Source organism: Peromyscus eremicus, chromosome 7 (genome assembly GCF_949786415.1).
Source record: "Peromyscus eremicus chromosome 7, PerEre_H2_v1, whole genome shotgun sequence".
NCBI classification, from domain to species: domain Eukaryota; kingdom Metazoa; phylum Chordata; class Mammalia; order Rodentia; family Cricetidae; genus Peromyscus; species Peromyscus eremicus.
The window spans coordinates 50,824,967-50,847,256 of record NC_081422.1 but is presented as its reverse complement, the minus strand read 5'-3'; the positions used below and the strand labels follow the sequence as shown (position 1 = coordinate 50,847,256).

The window sequence follows — 22,290 nt, the reverse complement described above, 5'->3', positions numbered from 1 at the left end:
TTACTTTTTACCAATTACATAGACTGCAGAGATCAGCTCTCATAGTTGTGAACATATATCAGGTGTTTAATACATGACAGTAACACCACAGAATGCTTAAAAATGGGAGTATAATGATTTAATCACACATTCTACAGATGTATGAGTATCTACTGCGTACTGGCCGTAATCCTTCATGCTGAGCATAAATAGTAGATAAAAGTTATATGTTAATTTCATTACAACCCTAGTGCCAGTTAAATTATATATTTCATAAATATTAAATCAATGTCTATATGACATTGTTCCAGGTATGTCAGCAAATCCAGAGATGAACAGTCTATATAGCCTTCTCTGGGAGGACATTTTCTATATATAATAATAGCAACTAAAATAAACATCAGGAACACTGGATATTAAGTGCAACAATAAAGGCACAGAATACTCTGGAGGATCAACAGACAGAACATGGAAGATTTGGAGTAGAGGGAGACAAGGACAGACATCAGGAAATATTTCTTGAAGGGAATACTTAGAGAGTACACAGGGCAGAACTTTATAACAGATAGGGACTCCCAGGAAAAGTAGAAGTATGTCAGTCAGAGAAAAGCTGGGTACAGTACAGAATTTTCCCCTCAGACATCATCCAGTTTCAAACCTAAAGAAAGACATAATGTGAGGGGCCTTAATATTTGGGAAAATGAGTTGAAAGTCTTCCTAAAACAATTTAAAGTACTTCAGTGATTTCTTATTTTTTTTCTTGAATCTTTTCTATTAAACATATTTTGTAAAACAACTGATTGGTGATTTTTTTCCTTCTCATAAGAAACTGACTACTTAGCGAGCATGCTGACAGAAAGCAGAATGTCAATGAACCTACCGCTGTATTCTGTGTGTGAGCTTAAAGAAGAAATGGGTGAATCCCAGCAGCTACCACAGCTGAATCAAGACTAAGGGTTAGAGCAGTGGTTCTCAACCTACGGGTCTCGAACCCTTTGGGGCCACTTATCAGATATCCTGCATATCAGATCTTTACATTATGATTCACGACAGTAGCAACATTACAGTTAGGAAGTAGCAACGGAATAATTTTATGGTGTGTGGGGGGGGGGTCATCTACAACATGAGGGACTATATTAAAGGGTCACAGTATTAGGAAGACTGAGAACCACTGAGGTAAATAATACCATTCCTCAAATTCCTATTACCAGGACTACACCAAGTGATTCCCAGCGATTCCCATTTAGGGAAACTGAAGCTCATGGAAGCTAACTGCTCAAGGTGATGAAGCTAATAAAATACAAAGACTAGCTCTGAATCTAGGCCAGTGCCATCTCCAATTCTCCCTCCTGTTCACTTATAATTACAGAGTACAAAGCAAGTTAAAACAGAAAAACCATGATACATGCAACAATAAAGGAAATATTAAAAACAAATTTTAGAATGGCTTAGAAATCAAGATTAAAAGATACCAAAGTTAGGAATGCATCTTAATACAGCTTGAACAGTGATTATAACACATATTTCACTTAAGAACACCAAATAAGCAAAATTCTCGCTTTGGTCCATCAAGTAGGAAGAAAGCTCCAAGAGAATATGGTTATTTGTATTTCCTGTACTTGAAGCTAGAACATGACTGATAGATACACAGCAGTATTCAGTTTTTGTTGAAATCATGAAAAACCATGTAAAAGGAATTCTCATTTGAATACATACAGAAGTTCAGAAATAAAAGACAGCAAAGCAATAAATGTAAAACCATTTAAATTGCTAGACTGTTTCCTTTAGCCCTCAACTACAAAGCAGAAACCAAAAAACTTACCATTACCAAGGTACCAAGTAAAGCTGCCTGTTATAAAACATTAGTATCAGTTTTACAGGACCGGGTAAACAAAAGGATGAGAAGAGGCTTTGCATTATGTAGCATCTCTGCGGATGATCAAATTTCAGTGCTGATGGTCTTGAGAATTTTGGCCTACTCTTATAATGTTTCAAACTGCTCCCAGCAGCTCATGCAATGACTGCTTTAAGGAAAAGAAAATGGTTACTTACTCCAAATACTCTAAAAAGAATCAACAACTTCTTTATCATAGAGGGCAGGTAGTGAAATAAAAATCTAAAATTTATTAACTGAAAGAAGCAACAGTATGTTTGCAAATGGTTTTCCTTTTCCCAATTTTGACACTAGGAACATGTTTAAAAAAAAAAAGCAACACTAGGCATTTAAGCGGGGAAATCCCTTGGAAGAAGATAAGCCTTCCCACAGAAAGGATTCTTAAAAGGAGGAGGAACGGGCTCCACAGGCTTCCTTCTCTATTTTTCACCAGCGTATCTAATAATTCTTCTTTGATGGGACCAATGAATAACTGTCACTTATCACAAAACATCTTCCTGATATGTACTTTCTATATTGCTTTCTTCTCAACAGACAGTTCTTCAAGCCGCACAAGTCTTTCCACTGCAATTTGTCTTATTTCTATTACACTGCATGTCTTCCACGAATTCAGGATCAATTTAATAAACCCCTTTGCTTTCCAAAACTGTTGCCAAAAGGCAATACCAATATTGTACCTCAACCAATATTATGACATTATTTTCTCCCTTTCTCACTTAGTTCTACCATCCTTCTATACTTCAATTCCTAATACGGTTAATTTTTCAGGGTGATTACATCTAGTATATTACGTTAATGTAGAAGAGTATGAATGCTTTCTCTCTAGTCTATTAATACCCAGTTGGTTCAGTGTACATGTCTCTAACTTTCTATCAATAACCATAGACAATATTTCACCTTATCTTTTAAAATTACTGCAGCAATTTTGTAGTCTTTCAAATACTAATTTTAGCATCTCAGACTTTTTGTTGTTGGTTCTGGGGATGAAACGGAAGTCCTTTCATATGAGATAAGTGCTCTATCACTCAGCTACATCCCCAGCCCATCAGACTGATTTGTTTATTATTTATTTTTGAGATAGGGTCTCACTGTGTATGTCTGGCTGGCCTGGAACTCACTGAGATCTACCTGCCTCTGTCTCCTGAGTGCTAAGATTAAAGGGGTGCACCAACATACCTGGCCAGGCTGATTTTATTTTATTAATTTTTCCCCTGTCAATACTGGTATTAGACCCCAAATTCAGGGGCTCATATTATATATAGTAGGGAAGTGGTCTATTATTTAGCTACACTTCCAGTCTAAGAATAATTTGTTTTTTCTTTTATTGAAAATAGATTTTTTTCAAAAAATATGTTTTGATTAGTTCCCTGCCCCTCCCCCAGTACTCCAAGTTCCTCCCTCTGAATCTACCCCTTTCTGTCTTTATTAGAAAACAAACAGGCATCTAAGGAATAATAAAATACAAAAACGTATCAGAATAGGACAAAACAAACAAGAAAAAGAGCCAAGGGGGGGGGGAGCACAAGAAACTCATAGATGCAGAGACACGCATGTTCACAGACACAGGAATCCCATAAAACCCCAAACCAGAAGCCATAACATGTATTCAAAGGACCTGCACGGTTTAAAAAAAAAAAAAAGCACCGAATCTCCAAAGATGCATTGAATTCATTTTGTATTGCTCATCTACTGCTGGGTGTGGGGCCTGTCCTTAAGAGTGGTTTGTTTCCGCAGTGAGACTGCTTTAGAGAAAACTAATTTTTCATTGCAAGTGGCTATCAATTGGAGACAGCTTGTGGGTTAGGACTGGGGGCATGTGTCCACTTCTTTTTTTAGCTCTGGGACCCCATCTAGTGCAGACCTGTGCAGGCCTTGTTCATGCTGCCACAGTCTCTGTGAGTTTCTATGTGTGCCATATATATGTTTCTAGGACTAAGAGTGATTAAAAAAAAAAGTCTACATTAAGGTAAAAAATTTATTTTCACGTTTAGTTTAAAATATTTTCTACTGTAAGTGCAAACTACGAAATTAGAAATACATGCATATTAATATTGGAAGACAATGCAATTTTAGGTTCAATTTATCCCAAGTGTAAAAAGGTTGAGACTTCACAAAATAAGGTCCAAATAGACTGCTTCTGCCAGCAAAAATACACTCATATGCTGTGTTGCTTGACAAGAGAAGCCACGGAATCAAAATTGGTTTATTACCACTTCAGATACCGCTTTTTGTAGAAAAGAAAAAAAAAAAAAGCAGAATACAGGAAGACAAAATTCTGTCTTAATTCACCATTTGTTCTTTCCCCTACTCAACATGGAGGCTGAACCCATCATCCTTGTGCCATGATTTAAAACCATAAATAGACCTCAGTTTTAAATCAGCAACAAATTCAATTAAATTACAACGGGGGGGGGGGATGCAATAAAATGCATTTTCCATAAATGCCATACATAAGCTACATGAAAACAATATTTAGGTTGATGATGTTGTTCTCAGGCATGGGGCAAATCCTCAGTCCTAAAGTAACAGGTCTCAGTATGTAACATACCAATTACATCTATTAATGGAACATCAAATTTGAGTACCGCACTATGATACTCTCTCCCTTTGCAAAAATGGAAATGCCTCGTAATTTCTGTGAACCATTTGGTCCTCAAACTAATAACTAATAACTAATAACTTATCTCCTTAAAAAGAGTGGGTAAAGAGTTCCTGCTTCCATGTCTAGGCAGACCACACTACTTCACTCAGTTAAGGACACACCTGACAAGGGTACAAGAGCGGGCACCTCACGAGTCACACTACAAGGTATGTAGTCTTGCAGAGAATTTTAACGAGCTGTTTTGAATTCTGTGGAGAAAGCATTAAGAAAATCTTGCTGGGGAGAAATTTTCCATATTACACGTAGAGACGAAATACATAAATTCTAATCGTGGCCTGGTGATTATCACAGCTTGGGGGAAGAGCCGAACTTGTGACTTGAAAACAACCCCCAAGGCTGAGAATGGCCCAAACCAACACCTTCTCTGTCTCTCAGCACGGGAAGTGGCTTGGACACCCCCCAAAACACCATCCTACCCCACAGGAAGTGAGTTATATTTCCCCCTCCCCATGACAGCATGTCTCCCTTCCCCCAACCGGAAGTGAGGCGCCCCCATTCAGTGGGCCTCAAACCAAGACAAACCAATAACAGCAGCAGCAGCAAAAGAGGGATGATCTTCAAAAGGGGAAGGCCATTTCGATTGTGGCCACCCCCATGCTCGTCTTGCTTACTAACCTGCTGACGACAGGGGCAGGCAGGGGCCTGGGGACTAGTGAAAGTCCCTTGCACAGAGGACAATTCCCTCAGCCCCTCTCAATCGCCTTCACTCTTCACTCCGTCGTCTCACAGCTTGACAGAAATTCCTCCGCAGTACTTTATTTTGGTGTCTTTTCTTACTTTACCTAATCACTTAGCCACCTCCAGATAGGTAACTTCTCTTATCGTGGTAGTATTTAGAATTGTTCCGGTGAGGAGAGACGTGAAATACTATACCCGATACTTTCAGAGAAATGAAGGGATTATTTTGCCCAATGCGGCGAAGGGCTACGTGACTACGCAAGGTGAGACTCACTTTCGCGAAGGTTCTTGGGAAATGTAGTTTTCTTTTTCGTAGCTCAGGCTCTCAAAAACAGTGGGACTTACATTGGTAATTATTATATACTGGAATCTTTGAGAACACTTATTCTGTACTTGACGACTGGCTGGCATAGATGATTAGGCCCCGAAAAGGTCCAAAACTGCGCTGTTAGTTTCCACTGGCGTTTAATTGAACCCAAATTCCCCGTCACGTGGGCTCAAGGTCCCGGTCGCCCCGCCCTCTGGTTTTGGCCCCGCCCCTCAGCCAATCAAACCTTCTCTAGGTCTTGTTCTCCGGATATTGGCATGCAGAGAGGCGTGGCTTCTTGGCAGCTCCTCCCATGGGGCTGAGTGGAGAGCTGGGGGAAGGCCGAGGTTTGGTGCGCGCGCACGCGCGCGATATCTCAAGAAGTGAAGCGGTCGAGGGTGCGCGCGGCGGGGCGGCGTGCGGGGTTGGGAGGAGCGAGCTGACTGGTAGGCTGGGCGGACGGCGAGCGGCCGGGAGCGCGCTGTGGACTCCGCGGCCGCGAGTAGTTAGTTAGTTGTGTCAGTTGCTCGGTGGCGGCGGCCGCGATCACCAGAAAGGGGACGGGACGGGCGGCACTGGGGATCATTGCAACGGCGTGTGCTCCCCTCAGGTAACGGGGGCAGGGTTGCCCACGTACCCTCCGGTCCCTTTTCCCACGCGCGCAGGCTTATGGGGGCCAGGGTCGCCTCGAGGTGAGGACGCGGACCCAGGGGAATCTGGACTGGGCGGCGCCGCAGGGGCTCGGCAGCCGGTGCGTCCTGCAGGGCGCGGGCTGCAGCGTCCCGGCCACCCACGCGCCCCGCGGGCGCCGCGAGCCCTCTCGTGCCCCCCGTCGGCCCAGGCCTCGCTACCCTGGCTGAGATGGTCCCGGTAGCGCGGCGCCCCCCAGAGGAGGGAAAGTTGGAACCCGGAGGCTAGGGACTTCCCGGGGCTGGGCTGCGAGGCTCCAGGGGAAAGTGAAGCCTTAGGGGAGCTGGACGCGGGAGGCTGGGGCAGAAAGGGTTTCTGCCAAGTCTGTACGGTCATCCCGCTCCCAGACCTGGGAAGATCGGGCTCAGCCTTGCAGCCTCAGTCAGGACGGAACCGGGGGCTCTGTGCCTGCTCACTTCACGCTCGGGCTGTTGAGCCCCGAACGCGCGTGGACTTACTGGGTTGCTTAGGGCTTTGGGATTTGGAGAGGTCGGGTTAGACAGGTTTTTTTTTTTTGTTGTTTTTTGTTTTTGTTTTTTCTTTGCCTTTGACTTACGGGTTCTTGTGTCTTTCCTTTCCTCCTTCGAAGAGGACTTGCCATCTGAACTGGCTCCCCTTCTCGTTTTTTCCCCATCTTATGCACTATCCGTTGGAGAGCTTGATTTCGTTCTTGGACGACGTTAATGACTGCTGAGAGCAATAGAAAAGAGGAGTCTCCCCCCCCCCCCCCCCTTCCCTCAGGTCTCATTTCTGCAGTCCGCCTTTTAAAGGACCCAAATTTAGGAATCAGAGCTATGGAATGGAGTTATTGGAAGGCTGGCGTTGAAGGATAGAGATGAGTTAGAGGAAAAGTATGATTTCATCTTTATTGGCCTTACTATAGAAAACCAAGTGCATTTTTCTTTGCCTCCGTTGAATGTGGTAAGATTACACTTTCAATTAAATACTTGGCAACTTACATAAAAGACTATTTTTAGGTCAGTGGATGATGTACATGAACAGCCTTTTCACCTGAATTGGAAATGCTTTGAGTGTTCTGTTTGGCAGTCTGGTTTTTTTTTGTTGTTGTTGTTGTTCAGCCACAGTGTCCCTCCTTTTCCTCCCCTGATAAATGAAGTGTGTAGTCAAGAGAACACATATTTCTCTCTGCAAAGTGTGTGGGGGGGGGCAGAAAGCCCAAACTTGAATTATCCACAAGGGTAAAACTTTCCATGAGCAATCTTGGATACCCACTTCATGATGGCTTCTTTTGTAATCTCAAGAGCATTTTAGATCTTTCAATTCACTGGCTACCCTAATTACTTTCCAAAGTGCCTGGCACTTCTTTGGTGACTTTTTCAGTAAACTATAATTGCAGGTGCGGTACATTTTCTTGGTTTCCAGGATAGGAGTGAGTAGCTTTATCAGAGAGATTAACAGTTAACAAAGGAAGCAGAGTTCATACCACTGCCAGTGAGTTTTGGCAATGACCAGCTCACAAACTATGTGAAAAAACAAACATCCCCTTCCCATAGATGTCAGAGGGGAAGAAGAGAAAATATTTTATCATGTCTCTTTTTGGAGAGAGTAACATGACTATGTTATGTGGGGGAAATGTCAAATTATTTTCTTTCAAGCTTTTTGATGTGCGGTCCTCCTTTCTCCCAGCGTCTATGTAGGGACCGACATTTATGCTTGGCTGGTTTCCAGTGTTGTGAGAAGTGTTTTGGTGAGAGGGAAAGATAAGCTTGCTCTGAATTGTTAGGGTGCTGACTGTTCATTTTGTCTAGCAATAGGGCAGAGAAACTTCCACAGTAGTGTTTGTACCCCATTAACATTATGTCAGAATTCATTTTTAAGAGTCTGTCCTGAGGCCCATAAAGAAATAATGCCACTTTGTAACTGTTTTCTGATAGTCACATTAAAAAGTGTGTTCCTGAAATGCATTATATGTGTATGCATATAAACATTTATCTTTGTACATTTATGGTAATGTAAATATTTAAGTCTGAGAGCTTAAAAACTTTTATTTGCTTATTTGCATACATGCCTTTTAACAGCCAACAGTGCCAACCATATTTGCCAAATAAGCATCAACCATAAATTCAGGCTTTGGCACATTTCATATAATAACTCTTCTAAATTGCTCCATGGTGAAGCATCATGAGATTAGCATTTGCTTCATGAGAGAGATTTGTTGTTGTTGTTAACCGTAATGATGTGCTGTTTAAGGGGAACAGGTGCTGAGCTCTAGCTGTTTGCATTGTAACCTGCCAAGTCATACTCTTTTGTTGGATGGGTTCTTAAAGCAATTTAGGAATCCAACTGTGGCCCCTGGCACGCCAAGTGTAAGTTTGAGGCTCCGGATCACTTTTGCAAATCCTCATTTTCACTGGAAGAGGCAAGTGTGGATATATACTTTATTTTCTCCTTTGTCTATTACTGTGATTCCTATGCCCCAGGCTTTCCATTATTAGAGCTTCTGGTATAGGCTTCGTCCCTGCTGGCTGATTTTTTCCTTGGAGAATTTAAATATTCTAGTAACTTTCAGGCCAAATTCACATTTGGACAAAAGACAAGTATTTGAGTGTCTAATTTTAAGGTGTTAGGCATGGTAGTAGGACCTGAATATATGTAAAATGGTTCTCTTTTTGCCAGGCGCTTATACTTTAGGAGGAGAGCTAGCTGGTAACTGGTAATTATCATATGGTGTGATATAGCACAGGTGTGTGCACAGGTGCCTGTGAATGAAGAAAACACGGAGGAAGGCTTGTTGACTCAGACTTGGATTCGTTTGGCTGTGGAGGATGTTCTGGAATCTTAGTGACTTACTCAAGCTAATCTTGAATAATATACGAATCAACTAAGTTCAGGAAGAAGAAACATACTTTATCCTAGTGCTGTTGTTTTAAAAAAAAAACCTGCAAACATGAGTCATTTATGTAATTTGAAATTTCTAATAGCTGTGTTTTAAAATGTAAAAATTAAGATTCATAATATAAGTTAACCCAGCATTTTAAAGTAATATAATTTCAACATGTGATCAGTTTAAAGCAGTAATACTAAGATATTTAACATTTTCCTTTTCATGCAAAGTTTTCAGAATCTGGTGGTATTTTTTACACCTTAGCACATTTCAATTAAGACTAGCTATGTCCACATACTCTGTTTCTGTACATCAGCAGCACAGCTTTAGAACAGAGGCAAATGAAGTAAAATCACTGATTGTAAACCAAGCTCAGGAATTTTAACTTCACCTTGAAGGCTGTGAAATTTTAGTTGAAAAATGAAACTGGGCTGGAGAGAGATGGCTCTTCCAGGGGATCTGGGTTCAATTCTGGCCACTTACATGGTGGCTCACAAACATCTATGGCTCTAGTTCCAGGGGATCTGACACCTTCTTCTGGTGTCAGAGGACACCTAAGGCAAAACACTCACACACATAAAATAAACAAACAACAAAAACAGAATACAGTGGGCACACACACACACACACACACACACACACACACACACACCAGTAAACCATCCTGCAGTACAACCCGAGCTGGCTTAGACCTATCATTTTGACAGCAAATGAAAGCTGCATTAGAAAGGAGCACAACTAGAAGCAAAGCCAGTTAAAAAGCTATTCCTGGTGAGAAATGACATGGAGTGTAGAGGAGGAGTGGATGTAGGAGAGATTTGGGAAGCATTATCCCTAGAATAAGACAAACAGGTTATAGAATAGAAAAAGACTGGGTCCCATGAGATGGCTTAGTGGGTAAAGGTACTTGCTGCCAACCTTTTTTCATCTCTGGGATGGTAGGAGTGAACCCTCTGCTACAAATTATCCTCTATTCTCCAAATGTATGCAGTGACAGTGTCTCCCATAAACAAACGAATGAATGAATACATAGAGAAAGACTGAAGATTAGGATGATTCCCATGTTGTGTTAGGAACTGTGAGGTAGATAGGGCCAAAGCTAAGGGGAAAAGTCAACCTTCTATACCACGTAGACCAAGAATGAAACAAAACAAGAAAAAAAAAATCACACAAAAAAACAAAAGATGGAAAAGCTGAGAGGGTTTGTCAGGAAGCTGAGAGAGGACAATATTTCAAGGACTAGGAGTTGTCAAACTGTGTCCTACCATGAAAAGGGCAGGTAAGATAAAGTTTGAATGAAGTCTCTGAGACTTGGAGATTAAGTTGTTTGAAAGTAGTTTAGAGCAGTTAGCTACATTGTAATGCACCGAGGAAGTTGAAGAGTACAGGACAGCTAGGAGTGTAGCTAATTGCAATGATTGCGCTTTCCGTGTTGCAGTTATCATGGAGCCCAGGCTGGCTTTTTACTAGCTATGGTGGCAAAGCTGACCTTGAACTGCTGAGTTTTTAAAAAATTTGATTTGTTTGTTTATTTATTTAAGTAATTTTTAAATTCATTTTACATACCAACCACAGATCCCCTTTCATCCCTCCTCCCGTTCCTTCCCATCTTCTCCCCCATCCCCTCCTCCGAAAGGATAAGGCCTTGTCCAGGACTTGGATTACCACCAGTATTTGTCACCATGCTCAAGCAAGTACAGTGTTTGTAATCAAGAACTCTGAAAGAAAGTATAAGGAAGCCGGATGCTGAGAATTTTAAGATGTTTGCCTTAAAATGTTTTTATAAATTATCTTGAGCATGCTTATGTGGAACTGGAAAGAGTCAATGGAGAGAGAAGAGTGGGGGAGGGAGGAGAGCTGAGCAGGAGAAATAGGAGGAAGAGATGAGGAGGGAGTGAGGGAGGAAGGAAATGAGCATGAGTGTGAACATCCTGGGCATAGGCAGAAAATTTGGCCTTGGGTGTCTTAGTTAGGGTATCTATTATTGTGCTAAACACCATGACCAGGAACTTGGGGGAGGAAAGGGTTTATTTGGCTTACACTTCCACATCACTGCTCATTATTGAAGGAAGTCAGGACAGGAACTCAGAGGGCAGAACCTGGAGGTGGGAAGCTGATGCAGAGGCCATGGAAGAGTGCTGCTTATTGGCTTGCTCTCCATGGCTTGTTCAGCCTGTTTGGGTTTTAGTTTATTTCAGATGTAGTGAAGTTGACAACCAAGAATAGCTATCACAAATGGCAAGTATTACTTTTCAGCGAGCAGAAGAGGAGGAGAAGATGGATGGATGGCAGGGTAAGTAAGTTTGAAACTGATAGAGGGAAGGGAAAGAATGGATAGCATGTCTTATGTGATTTTGATTAGCCATTAAGAATTAAAGGGAGTTGGTAGACAGCTTGAAAAGAGTATGTGAGTTTCAAACAACTTACAGGAGAGACTGGAGAGCGGAGAGGCAGATAGACACATGACCAGGAAACTGAAGAATGTTGAGGAGCTGAGGTTATAGACCTTGGGTTTATTGACATGGCTGTTGGGTTTCTGATTATATCTGGAGAATCTATTCAATCTTCATGAGACCTTACCATTGTATTCCTTGTTTGTAAGATGAACAATAAGAGTTCAAACCTTACTGGTAAACTTCAGAGCCCAGGTTATTACCAACTGCTTTATAGTAACAGTTTGGTAGAGGTACCTGAAGGTAGTTAGGATAGATAGGAATACTCAGAATTGGAGTTATGTGAAGCATTGTGGAGTCCAAGGTGGATCATGAGCAGATAACCTAGAGGGGTTATCTGATTGGAGAAAAATGAAGGGCATGAAAGGATATAGGTACCACTATAAATCCAATCTCAGAAAGCATAGAATGAGTGTAATGCTGAAGAGCTAGTAATGAGGCTTAGTAGGAGTACCTGCTATCTGCTGTATACCTTAGTACTCTATTCTAATCCTAAATCTAACTGCACAGTGTATTAGCATCCTTATATGCTTGCCTTTGTCATCCCCAGTCTTCCTAATGCTGTGACCCTTTAGTACAGTTCCTCATGTTATGGTGACCCCTTCAACCATAAAATTATTTTCATTGCTACTTCATAACTCTAATTTTGCTTCTGTTATGAATTGTAATGTAAATATCTGAAATGCAGGACATCTGATATGCGACCCTTGTGAAAGGGTTGTTCGACCCCCGTAGGGGTCATGACCCCCGTAGGGGTCATGACCCACAGGTTGAGAACTGCTGCCTTAGATGAAGAAACTGAGGATTAGAGAGGTTGAATAGCATGTCCAATGCAAACTGTCAAGTAATGGAACCAGTATTCAGAGACTCCCTCATTATTCTTCAGACCATATTCTTCTGGAGTAAAGGGGTAAGATGGGAAGTGTAACAATGCATAGAAAGTAGAAGAAACACATTGAGGTACTTAATTTGGAACTTTTGAGGTATATCATTATACAATGTTTGTGGAGCATCAAGTGTGTGCCAGGTACAGTTCTAGATACAAAGATTATAAGAGTGAACTAGACAGAAATAGTTACATTAGAAGATGGTTATGTTTGAGAGAAAAATAAAGCAGGAAAGTGATACAGGGATGCGAAAGAGAGCAGGCTTTATACTTTTTTCTTTGAGAAAATGTATTTATAGGTAGCTGTGGCTGTCTTTGAACTCATGGCAATTCTCCTGCTTCAGCCTTCATGCCTGGCTTGAAAGTACATTTAAAATTTTTTAAAACTTGTAGTTAGTTAATTAGTTAATTAAAATTAATTAATGTGGGTCTTAGGGACTGAACTTGGGTTGTCAGGCTTGGTGACAAGCACCTTTACCCACTGAGCCAGCTCACCTGCCTGAGAGTACATTTTAAAAAATAATGTCTGGGCAGCTGGGCAGTGGTGGCACACACCTTTAATCCCAGCACCTGGGGGCAGAGGCAGGAGGATTGCAGTGAGTTTGAGGCCAGCCTGATTTACAAATCAAGTTCTAGGACAGCCAGGACTGTTACACAGAGAAACCCTGTCTTGAAAAACCAAAAAAAAAAAAAAAAAAAGAAGTCTTGGAAAATGAATAAATGGTGAGAGTGAATGAATATTTAAAAGAGTAAAAGAAACATGTAGATTTCCTGAAGAGGAAGTATGCTGGCTGTGTCCTAGGATTCTAGGAGAGCAATGTGAATAGAAGAGTATAGCTACATACAGTCAGAGAACCTGGATCTGAGCAGGTAGAGCCCATAGGCCGTTGCAAGGACCGGTTTTACTTTGGGAGATGAATTAGGATTCTTACATAGTTCGAGCAGAGGATTGATGTACTAGACTTACTGTGTTTAAATATTTGTTTTGGACTACTGTGGTGATAGTCATCTAAAGAAGAGAGAATAGAAAGCAAGACCAGCTACGAAACTTTCTTAAAAAGTGTAGTTAGTGAGCTGGATTTGGTGGCACGTACCTTCAATCTCAGCACACTAGTAAGACTGAGGCAGGAGGATCTCTTGTGAGTTTCAGGCCAGTCAGAGCAACATAGTGACACCTGTTTTAAAAATAAACACAATTTTTAATTAAACTGGGGCTTGGGGTATAGCTTAGTAGTAGCATGCTTGCCTAGCATATGCAAGGCCCTGGGTTTGATCTCCGCACTGCTGAAAAAGGAATCTAATTAAAAGTTGGTGGTGTCTTGCACCAACCAGGGAATTAATGAAAGGTGATTAGAACTGGGCTTGTTCCTTTATATTAGTTTTTGCCAACTTTAGCACTACTGATATTTTGAGCTGTGTAATTCTTTGTTTTGGGTGTTGTCTCGTATATTCCAGGAGTTAAGCAGCATCCTAGATTTCTTCCCCTAAATGTTAGTATCATCTTTCCAACTTGTGACAGTCAGAAATATCTCCAGACAGTGAGCAAAATTGTTCCCATTATGAACCATTGACAAATAAGTATCACCTAGTTTCCTCTAAAGTTAACATCTTAAACACTTAGAGTAGCTTATCAAGCCAAGAAATTAACGTTGGTGTGATGCCTTGACTTTGTTTTCCACACCACGTTACTATCTTGTGTGGCTGTCAGTTCTTTCTCTCTTATTGTGTGGCAGTTCCTTGGTCTTTTATGACCTTGTTACTTTTAAAGGATACCGGTCAGGGGGCTAGAGGGTTGGCATGGTTGGTAAAATGCTTGTTGCGCAAGCGTGAGTGTGGATCTCCAGAACCCACACAAAATAAAAGGCAGGCATATCTGGTTTGCATGTGGCTCTGTGACTCTGGCAAAGAGGGTCGGGGGCAAAGGTGGACAGACTCCTGGAGCTCATTGGTGAGCCAGCCTGCTTCAACTGATGAACTCTAGGTCCAGTGAGAGAGAGACTTTGTCTCAAAAACAAGGTATCACCTTCGATGAATTGTCTGTGCAGATTATTTTGCCCATTTTCAGTTGGATTACTCCTTTTCTAGTTGAATTTTAAGTTTTTGTTGTCTACTCTGGATAAAAGTTCTTTATCAGAAAGTATGTCTTATTAATATTTTTTCTTGGATTATTTCTTGTCTTATCTTGATATTGGATTTTACATAGCAGTAAATTTAATTTCAGTGATGTTTAACTCCTCAGTTATTCCTTTCATTGACTGTACTTTTACTATATTTTGTATGAAATCAGACATTTATTATTATTAAAAACCATAAAGTAGAGAAGCAATGGAGGAAGACAACCTGATGTGAATTCTTGGTTTTACACACATGTGCACCTACACACACACACACACACACACACACACACACACACACACGGAGAATATTGGTCAGGTATTTTAAAAGATTTTCTGCAATTTAGATTTGCTTTGTGTTTTTCTTTTTATATTTTAATTTATTTTGTTTTATTTATCTATTTATTATTTATTTATTTATTTATTTATTTATTTATTTATTTTTGTGTGTGTAATGACGTATGCCACAACATGTATGTGGAGGTCAACTTTTTATTTTTATTTTTTAGATTTATTTGCTTACATATGTATGTGTACCATGTACGTGTCTGGTGCCTACAGAGGCCAGAAGAAGTCATTCGGAACTGGAGTTGTGGATGATTGTTAGCCACCATGTGGGTACTGGGGATTGAACCTGGGTGCTCTACTAGAGCAACAAGTGCTCCAAACCACTGAGCCATTCATCTCTCCAGCCCCAGAAGACAACTTCTGACAGTTAGTTCTTTTCTTCTACCATGTGGGATCCTGGTATTGAACTGAGGTTATAAGGCTTGGCCTCAAGTGCCTTTACCTGATGAGGCAGCTGACCCTGAATTGTGATATTCCCTACCACACTTAGACTGGTAATTATTAATTAATTAACTTATGACAGGGACTCACTGTGGCTCCCTGGGTGGCCTGAAACTCACTATGTAGACCAGGCTAGCCTCAAACTCATAGAGATCTGCTTCTGCCTCCCAAGTGCTGGGATTAGAGGTGTGTGCCTCTATGCTCAGGCACATGATTAAATTGGAAACTCTGCCACTGTTTTATTTCTGCCCACTGATTCTAACATTCTTCAATAGATCTTGCTTATGATAGTTATTTTTGTGGTATTTTAAAGATAATTTTGTAAAATTTTCTGTGATAATTTTTCTACAAGTATTTATTACTTTTAAATATTTTATGTGTATGGGTACTTTGCTTACATGTATGTCTGTGCATCATGTGTGTGCGTGGTGCCTGCAGAGGCCAGAATTGGGAATTGGATCCTTGGGACTGGAGTATAGACAGTTATGAACTGCCATGTGGATGCTGGGAATTAAATCCCAGGTCTCTGGAAGATCAGCCAGTGCTCTTAACTGCTGAACCAGCTCTCCAGCCCATCATTCTTCCTACATTTATTAACTTGGATTCTGTAAGGAAGGTTTGTCCATCTGTCTCTTACTATGTATATCAGTTTAAATTCATGAGTACGTTATACTTACAGTTATAATTTAATACCATCATTATTCAAATTACTCTGGCTTTGGCCATTGGAAGCTCTTTTAGGTTTACTTCTGTGTCCTTTGATGCTCCTATCTTTTGTGAATGTATGTGCCCTTCTGTATGATATGGCACTACTGGATGGTTCAGACTCATCTTGCTTTTTCTTCCCTAGCCTTAGAATCAGTCATTTGTTCAATGAGCCCTGGTTCTTTTTATTGGAGAATGGTATTTTGAGGTCAAGCTCTGAATGGTAGGTATGCTTATTGCTACTGTTCTGTCACTGCTTCTAGGCTTTCTCTGTTTTCCTAACTCTAGAGTTAGGAAATACAGATACATAAAATCTCACAAGTCTGTTTTTATTTCTGTATATAAGAACTTGCATGTGTTCATACTGAAAATGGGACAGAGCAGAACAGAGGAAGTTTCTGTGGAGAACCCAGGAATTCTGTTGTAGATTAGCTAAGAGTTTTGTTGTTTTGTTTCTCCTTGGCTGCCTGGAACTACTGCGTAGACCAGGACGCGTTCCAACTCATAGAGATCTGCCTGTCTCTGCCTTCTGAGTGGTGGGATAAAAGGCTTGCATTGCATAAGTGTTTGGAATGCTTAATAGATATCCTAATAGAGATGGCAATTCAGCAGTTGAACTTATCAATCCAGAGTTCACAGTAGGCTATTCCAAGCCAGGTATACTTGGGAGTTCTCAGTATAAATTAGATTACCCAAGATATGTGTAGCTAAAGAAGACAAGAAGGTCAAAGACTTACCCATGAATTGTTTCAGTCAGAGAGATGAGGAGGAGCCATTTGGCTGTATGTAATCATAATAGGACGAATGTCATACCCACCATTAATAAATACTTATCCAGTACTTAATATCTTCAAGATACTGAGATATGTTTGGGGTTAACATTGCTTCCTTCCTTATAATTTACAATCTAGGATAAGATAGACTGCAGAATTACAAAGAGAATAACAGTAGGAGGGAAATACAGATAATGGTGTAGACATTAAGTACTGCTGGAGCTTGGGTAGAGAACAGGCACAGAAGAAACAATGAACTCCTTTAATCCCAGTACTCAGGAGACAGAGGCAGATGGGTATTTGTGAGTTTGAGGCCATTCTGGTTTACATAGTGAGTCCCAGGCCAGCCAGGGCTACACAGTGAGGCCCTGTCTCCAAAAGGAAGGAAGGAAGGAAAGGAGAAAGGATGAATGGTTGGATGGATGAACTCAAATTTCATTTGAACATTGGTGTAAACATGTGTTAGTTTAGAAATATGTCAAGATTTCATGTACACACTAGCAATTATGAGCCAGCAAATGCTCATATCTTATGAGGTCCTTGTCATTTCTCCATTTCCATTATAAGGCCTTTGGCTTGATAACTGTACCTATAATCAGAGGTTTTCAATTAAAACTCATTGCGCTGTGTTGGTTAGGAGTGATTCTGTTGCATTTGACTTTTGTTTTATTTGAATTTTATGTGTATGAGTATCTTGCTTGCATTTATCTTTGTGCATCTTATGTGTGTTTGGTGTTGGAGGAGGCTAGAAGAAGATTTTGAATTCTCTGGAACAGAAGTTACAGACAGTTGTGAGCTGCCATATGGGCTCTGGAAATTGAACCTGAGTCCTCTGGAAGAGCAAAGTGCTCTTGACTTTTGAGCCATCTCTCCAGCCCTGAACTTGACTTTAACTTTTGGATCACTGCCACCTTTTTGCGATCAATAGAATTTGACTTAAGACAGGATGCAGCCAAATATTTCCACATAAAAATCAACCATCTTTTGTGGATATGCTTATTTATTTAAAATTTTTCAGTTTCTTTTAAAGGTGGTTATAGATATTCACATTTATCATTGGATTATTAAAGTCAAATGTAAAATACAGATTTATAAATGTAAAAGTATTCAAGCGTGCAGCCTAGTAAACTGAAGTTTTAGTAAAACATCTTAATTTCAGTTCCTTCCTAGTAAAAATGGGTAGGCTTCATTGACAGCTGTTAAAAGAAGGCATCACCTGAAGCAGGGTAATAGTACCTACCTAGTAATTACTTAGGTGTGTCACTCTTGAGGAACTAAGAAAAAAGAGAGATGTAAGTACTTTGTAGGATAAGGCAGGTAGTCACAGGACTGCATTCTTAGTTCTGCCACTGAACGGTTGGCAAAGCTGTTGCTCATTTTTATATCCCACTTTGTTGGATTTATTAGTTGTGAGAAACCTCAGCATACTTCTGTGCTGACGGCAATGACCCTGTCGGTGGAGTGCAGACTGTTAGCTCAGTCCCTAGCACTCAGTGGATAACCACTTGTTGAATGAAGGGATCTCATAAGATTCTTGACCCTTATGGGCTCAGACATGAAGATTTAGCTTGTTTGAGAAAATACAGGATAGTTAGACTTAGGTCAAAATAAAATAAATCTACATGGTAACTCCATTATTTTAAGCCCTGTAAACACACAATTACTATCTTTCAAGTAGTTCATAAACCTACCCTCCAGGAGTAGTAAAGGATTCTAATTTCAGAGGTCAGCCTGCCTGGATTTGAACCCTTGGCTTAGCTATTTGCTAACTGTGTGACTTTAACTTAGTTTCCTGACAATGCTTCACTCTCCGCATTTGTAAGATGGTGGCAATGTTTATATCTTTGTTCATGGGGTTGTGAATTAAATTAACATGTGTGTCATGCATAGAAACAGATACTTGAAATGTAAGTTACTTAAACTGTTATTCCAAAATACTGGTACTAGTATTTTAGAAGTTTTTAGTTTTCTAGAAAATCATGTGGTGGGTGTTAGTTAAAGGAAAATAAACCCTATTTGTGTACCCCAAGAAAACACTGATAGGAACTACCGCAATACTGTTACTGTGATGTGCTAGATTTATGGGTGATGGCTCTTTTACTTCTTTTTGTTTTTGCCATTTTCCTCCTCTCATTTGCTTAGCAGATTGTTACTAGGTGCTTACCTGGGCTCTGGTGAACATACTGCTTTCTGAGTCCTCTGGAAGCATAGCATTGTGGTTATAGCTGGATGAATTCTGGGCCCAGATTGCCAGGAGTTGATTCTCATGTTTGCCATTTGTAAGATGTGCCCTTAGGAAAATGGTTTTCTCAGTTTTCTTCTGTGTCCTGACCCTTTTTCTGCAGCCACTCCAGGGCCAAGAGTGTTTTTAATGAGCTAACAGTGGAAGTATAGTTAGTATCATATATTTGTTAAAGAATATAAAACATGGTATAAGTATTATATTTAGAAATAAATAATACTTGGTAGTTTTCCAGTGTATTTACATTTTCATCCACATCTGGTTGGCTGTAGAACTTTTCATTGTTTAAAGTTAGGGCTTCCACTTTAATTTTCAAAGTAGATTTGGTTACCTTGTAACAAGGGAAGAGTGATGAAACCACTCTTAAATGGTGGAATAATGGACATCTGAAAGGATGAAAACCTGCCTTCCTCACAGGTGTGGGGCAGTACTTGGGGCTTTATTTGAGTGGGCAGTAGGTGGAATTGTGGGAGTTTGTGTGAAGGAAAACTTAAAGTATTGGTGAGGCAGTAGAAAGTATTTTACTAATGCTACCCATTTCTTATCTCTACCTTTTGGGGACAGTAGTAACCACAATGGTAAACGTTACAACCAAACATTTCAAGAGAACTCCTGGATTGTAATTGAACTGTTCATCTCAAAGTTAAAAGAGCTTGTGAGTTTCCAGACTGCACAAGGAAGTTAGCATGCTAAGCGATGAGAGTGAGAGAGAGGAGGAACCTGATAACCTTTTCTGATCTATGCTGGTAAGAACATATTTAAAATGCTTCTTTATGCTTCTTTCCATACAAATTAAGCTTGTAGAATGGTGGCGTCTGTGAGTCTGTTAACCACACCGGCAGCAGCACAGCAATAGTCTCTAAATATAGTAATGTCTAATTTAGGGAGTTGAGCTTTTGAATTCTTTAATTTTATTTTGTGTATTTTTTAATGAACTTGTAAGCAGAATTTGATTCCTATTATAAATGCAGGTTGAAGTTCTTCTCCCAGTTCTGCGTTCCAAATGTCTCGCAGAGGAAAATTGTCATCGGAAACACTGTGTTTTATATTCTTTTGCAAAAGGCAGCTACAGGGCTGTACAAAGGACTGAATGCTAATCCTCTTTTCTCTCTTCTGGGTCTGCATGGCCTGTGTTTATGGACTTGCTATCTGACTAGGCCAGACTGAGTCCTGCTGTACACGAAGACTTCCCTCTGATTCTCTCCATCCTTTTTACCTGAAGATCTGAAGTGTAGCTTGACATGTATTATACCACACATTTAAAAAAAAATAGCCTTTTAAAATTATTATAATTAATTAATTTAAAAATTTTTAAAAAATTTTTTTTATTTTTTTAAGGCATGGTTTCTCTGTGTAACCCTGGCTGTCCTGGAACTGACTCTGCAGACCAGGCTGGCCTTGAACTCAGAGATCCACCTGCCTTTGCCTTTGGAGTGCTGGGATTAAAGGTATGTACTACCACCAGTGCCAAGCATATTAATAGTTTTTTAAAAGCTGAATGAGATGTGTCTCAGCTTTCAAGAGGCAGAGGCAGGTGGATCTCTTAAGACTTCAAGGCCAGCCTAGTGTACAAAGTGAATGGGACCCTGTCTCAAAAAAAAAAAAAAGCAAAAGCTTTTTCAAAAATTTGTTTCTATTTTTAATTATGAGCGTGTGTAGTGGGGGAGAGTATGGTATGTGCACATGAATGTATTTGCTCATGGAGGTCAGAAGAGGGTGATTCCCTAGAGCTAGAGGTATAAGGGGTTGTGAGCTTCAGAGTATTGTTGTTGGGAATTGAACTTAGGGCTTCTGCAAGAGCAGTATGTGCTCTTAGCTGTTGAGCCATTCTTCAGCACCCCTTACCCCAATTAATAACTTTTAAGATAAGAAAAATTATTGCTGTAGGAAACAATAGAGACTAAAATGGAACATAGAGTAAAAGGGGAAAGTCTGTCCTTCCTTCTAGAGATAAATAGTGCTAATAATTTGATGCTTTCATTCATCCAGTTTTTTTAGTGTGTATACATTCCAAAATATCTAATTGATATTATACTAAATAAAGTAGAAATATGGTTTAAGTGTCAATTATAATCAGTAGAGCTAGCCCCCCAGCGACGGGCATGTGGGAGCTGGAATGGTTTAGGAGATGCAAATTCATGCTTAGTGTAGGGGATTCTTTTCATTTAGAAAAATGGTATTTCTCTTTTATTTTTTCACACTGCTAAACTATACTTTATAAGTTAAGTGAATGTTTGAAGTAGCTCATCCTTTTAGTAATCTGATAAACCTTTTTTTCCTGATGATTTATCATATAAAAAAAACTCACCTCTCTGATGCTAAGAGCTGACAATCATAAGAACTGACAAGGATATATTAGTGAAGATCTTTGGTAGTTTAATAGATCAAAATATATGTCTCAAATCTCTTGCCAGTGCCATCTATTAGAACTGATATCTGCCACATAGGTAATTTCTAGTTGCTAGAGCTCACATTTTAAATAGTACAAATAGATGAAGCAAATCTTTATGATGTATTTTTTTTTTTTTTTTTGAGACAGGGTTTTTCTGTGTCATCTGGGCTATCTTGGAACTCCTTCCGTAGACCAGGCTGGCCTCGAACTCACTGAGATCTGACAGCCTCTACCTCCCAAATGCTAGGATTAAAGGCATGCACCACCACTGACTGGCTTATGATGCACCTTAATTGAATAAAAATTTTTCCACATTTTGATTTTAATCTTTGTCTTCAAAATCTGTTGTATATTTTTCAAATACAGCCCATCTTAGTTGAGGCTAATTGCATTTTAAGTGCTCAGTAGCCACATTTGGGTACTGCTAGCACAGTTCTATAACATATAATTTTCCCCATAATATGCAATAAACCATCACTTCACAGGTACTCTGGAGGATTATATAAGAGTAAAACAGCAAAGCCAAGTTGCCCTGTGGATGCTAAATGCTCATTTTTGTGCCTCGTGAGAGTGTTTTTTAAAGCTTTGCCTCAATAAAATTTTATATTTGCATATTTGTAGACCTTCATGTCACACATCTGTGTTAAAGTTGCAGCTGTATAAAAGCCAATTGGAAATTCTGCTTACAATTTTCAGAATATTCTCTCTAAGAAGAATTCCATCTTCAAGGAATTCACATAACTAAGTTTAGAAGTACACCTGTAGCTTGATACCTGAGGAAAATAAATGCCGTGGCTCCTTCCTTGGAGGGGATTCCTTCATGGAGTAAGTAGTAAATACACTGTACATACACATATTACACTTGCTTTATAGTTTTACAT

General features: G+C 40.0%; 2 protein-coding genes across 4 annotated transcripts in view; one reads left to right on the top strand and one right to left on the bottom strand.

The window, feature by feature from the left end:
• Hmg20a (high mobility group 20A) overlaps positions 1–5,880 on the bottom strand; it is an 82,119-nt gene extending 76,239 nt beyond the window's left edge. For 2 of the 3 annotated variants that reach the window (XR_009380247.1, XM_059267932.1), the window contains exon 1: positions 5,151–5,738. The gene's annotated coding sequence lies outside the window, so the exon portion shown is untranslated. Of the gene's footprint in view, positions 1–5,150; positions 5,739–5,767 lie in introns of those variants that run through there. The other variant, XM_059267933.1, reaches the window with a different exon arrangement.
• A 29-nt stretch (positions 5,881–5,909) lies between these two features.
• The window catches only part of Peak1 (pseudopodium enriched atypical kinase 1), a 227,302-nt gene continuing 210,921 nt past the window's right edge, over positions 5,910–22,290 (top strand). Inside the window, exon 1 of the mRNA XM_059267930.1 lies at positions 5,910–6,130. The gene's annotated coding sequence lies outside the window, so the exon portion shown is untranslated. The remainder of the gene's footprint in view (positions 6,131–22,290) is intronic.